The sequence below is a fragment of the Sphaerodactylus townsendi genome, linkage group LG02 (genome assembly GCF_021028975.2).
Source record: "Sphaerodactylus townsendi isolate TG3544 linkage group LG02, MPM_Stown_v2.3, whole genome shotgun sequence".
Classification (NCBI taxonomy): Eukaryota; Metazoa; Chordata; class Lepidosauria; order Squamata; family Sphaerodactylidae; genus Sphaerodactylus; species Sphaerodactylus townsendi.
This window is the reverse complement of record NC_059426.1, coordinates 72,742,552-72,746,333: the sequence shown is the minus strand read 5'-3', so window position 1 is coordinate 72,746,333 and position 3,782 is coordinate 72,742,552.

Here is a 3,782-nt window from a genome sequence, read left to right as displayed (position 1 = left end):
GGATTGTCTACTGTTGTTACACACTCTCCCTGTTCTGTTGTAACCCGGGATGGTGGTAGTGGTGGTATTCTGGCGATGCTTAAGTAAATGTTCTTCAAGTTCATTTTCATCTTTAGCATCTGATTTCTTTCAAAAATGTCTCTTCCTTGTGGTTTTGCAGAAGGCTGCCTAACACTTTCCTAGCTGAAGGAATGGAGCTTTGATTTGAGCGATTGTTTGTTGCTGAGCCCTGATCTTGACATTGGAGTTGCTCCTTCTCCAGCCTAGAGGAGGCAGAATTCCAAGAAACAAGGCTAGCACTAAATTTTATTAGAAAACCCCTTTTCCTCTGAAAACCAGCAATATCCTCTGCTGGCAAAAAAGATAAACTTTCAGCTGTATTGCTCTATTTTTCCACTTCAACCTTCTAATAATGAAAGAGGTTCGTACTTAAGTGACTCTTCCTCCACCTCGCCCCCCCTTTTCAGGAAGAATTGCATTCAGTCCCTACTGACAATGAGTTTGGGCCAGGGACGTAGGTATAGATTTTTATGGGGGGGTTGAGGGGCGGGGCCATGCCCCCACCTGCCCCTGGGGGCGTGGTCACACATTCCCAAGCCCTGCCCCACAGCTTCAGTGCTTATAAAAGCAACTCCGAGGCCAACAGACTCCCCCACCTGTCCTCCCCTGCTCCCCACCAACTGAACTTCCAGCTGACAGCCCCTTCTACCCTCCCCCCTGGGCAGAGGCATAGCTAGGGAAAATGAAGCCTGGTGCAAAATCTGAGTTTTGCGCACCCCCCCCCCCCCATGGACAGCAGCTGTGATGCTGAAATCCACCCCACTTTCAATAGTGTTTAAACCAGAGAGCTCAAATTCTCCTTTTAAATCCACCTTAAAGGGAGAATTTGGGGTCCCCAGTTAAAACAACATTGAAAGTAATGCTGTTTTGTGGTGGATTCTTCTCCACCCTGAAACAGCATCACTTTCAACGTTTAAACTGGGAACCTCAGATTCTCCCTTGAAATCCATGCTGAAGGGTGGGGGGATTTAAAAGGAGAATCTGGGGGGGGGGGAATTGGGGGGGCTGTCAGGGGTGCAATTGTTAAGCTAGCAGCACCAAACTTTCAGGGTATCTTTAGGAGACTCTCCTAATGATACCATCCAAGTTTGGTGTAGTTTGGTTAAGGGGGTCCAAAGTTATGGACCCTCAAAGGTGCAGCCCCTATCTTCTATTAGCTCCCATTGGAAACAATAGGGGATGGGGGCACCCCCTTTGGGAGTCCACAGCTTTGGACCCCCTTGACCAAACTTCACAAAACCTGAGTGGTATCTGTAAGAGACTCTCCTAAAGATAACTCCCAGGTTTGGTGAAGTTTGGTTCAGGGGGTCCAAAGTTATGGACCCTCAAACCTCACCAAACCTGGGTAGAAACATCAGTAGAGTCTCCCAAAACATCCCTGAAATTTTGGTGCTGCTAGCTTAAAAACTACGCCCCCTGCAGGTCAAAAACAAAAAAATACAAAATACCCCACAGACGGGGGGCGGAGATTCGGACATGTAATGGGGGCATTGAACCCAAGAACCCCCCACCACCACCTATGTCCTTGGTTTGGGCTTCCTTGTGGTGGGGGAGAAAGGCATTATTCAAACTGGTCTTATGAAGCTTCAGCAGTTCCTCTCAAACACTCACTGAAAGACTAAAGGAAGCTCCTTGCCCTTCTCCATTCCTCTCCTATTAAAGTGCAGATGTAGGTTCTGCCCCACTGACAGCTTCCAACACTGTCAGGGCTTCTTAACCCTTGTTTTCTTGGGAGCACTTCTTGTCTACTGAGTCTTATTCTGTGTTAGCTCAAATTCTTGGGCGCACTGGAAAATTAACATATCCTGTAATGTTCAGCAGAAGGAAGACTGTTTCCAAAGTAACTGTCTCAAACTGTTTAGGTTGATACCTCTTGTAACAGCAATAGCGAAAAGCCATGTTCTATACAAATCTTTATGTATTAGATAGCTTTGATTTCTTATCTCTTCAGCCTGAAGCCTTTCCAGCAGTGTTACTGGCATTTGGTTTCATTGTTCATACTGTGTTCTACCATGCAGTTGCCAAACAGAGGTGTTATAGCTGCTAATGCCAAAAACAGCAAGTTTCCAATAAAACATTTTGTTCTTCAAAAGGTTTCCCCTTGGAGCAGTGTCTTTGCGGGAAACGTTCGCTTTATAAGAGATGCAGACCATGTAATCTAACCCAGTGGAGCTAGTGGCCAAGTTGCTTTATAGTTGGGAGTTCTCTTGAACAGGCTGGCTCTGCTCCCAGAAGGAATGATTAAGAGATCTGAGACTTTTGAAATGTTGAGACTACTGCATTCTATTTTCAGTTGTTCTTTTGGTTTGGTCATAAATAAACTGAAAGCATATCATAGCTCGAAGGTGGCCTTTGCTCACGCATGCCACTTGTGGAAATCTTTCGTTTGTGTATCTACTAAAGCTCACAAGTGGAAAAGTAATTTGGTATTCATGGGAGTGGCATACATATACCTTTTGAATTGCCTGCCTTGTCATTTTTCAGGAGAAATTCATATTGGAAGTGGTGGGCAAATAGTCTAGGTGGAGTACATTTGCAGGTTAACAACAAAAAAGGTGAGAGGGAACCAGTAACTGAGTTTATTTGGACGGTCCCATCAAGCCATCTTATACATAATTGTCTCCATCCTATACATAATTGGCTAAGGGTTTGAATGCCCGAAGATGAACCCTTAGCCAACTGGGGTGCAGGACACACAGGGACCCAAGCCTTGTGCATCCTTTGCTCCTATTGGCCATTGCCAGGTCCTCAAAGCACCAGGCCATTGCTCCCCCACCCCCTCCCCGCAGGGTTGCCAGGCCTCAAAGGGCCCAGCAAATGCTCCCCCTGCCCCCTCCCACTCCAACCATCTACATTCCAACCTCCCCCACTCCAGCCACACCTTTTAACTCCCCCATCCCAAAACTTGCCTTGCCACCCTCACCCCACCCTCAGTCACACCTTGCCACCCTGCACCCACCCCAACACTCACCTTGCAACACTCCCCCCACCCCAAGTCTCTCATCTCCACCTTCCCCATCTCACCTTGCAGCCCCCCACCCCGAGCCACTTCTCTTGACCCTGCCCCCACCCCAACACTCACCTTGCCACCCTCCCCCACCCCAAGCCACTCCTCCCCACCCTCCCCCTATCCTCACCTTCCCACCCACCCCAAGCCACATTTCTCCCACCCCCGAGCCACAGAACCCAAGTAAGTGGTGTGCTGTGAGGAAGGGTTGTGTGGGGGCCGCTGCAGCCCCAGTAAAGCCCCTTGCGGGGGGGAGATGCTTCCTATTCGACCCTTTACTAGGGCCAATTGCATCTTCCCCACAATGGGCTTTGCTGCTAACTATAAATAATGCTTATTCCTACTTATAAATAAATACATATGCACAACTGTTAAGAATATTATATACAGAAATGTAATTTTCATATTTTATATAATTTTAGTACAAATCAGTGATACACAGCTTAGTGTAGTGGTTAAGAGCAGGTACATTGTAATCTGGAGAATCAGGTTTGATTCCTCGCTCTCCCACTTGAGCTGTTGAGGCTTACCTGGTGAACTAGATTAGCCTGTGCACTCCAGCTTTCATGCCAGCTGGGTGACCTTGGGCAAGTCACAGTTCTTCAGAGCTCTCTCAGCCCCTCCCACTTCACATGGTGTTTGTTGTGAGGGGGGAAGGGAAAGGAGATTGTAAGTCCCTTTGAGTCTCCTTACAAAAGAGAAAGGGAATATAAAT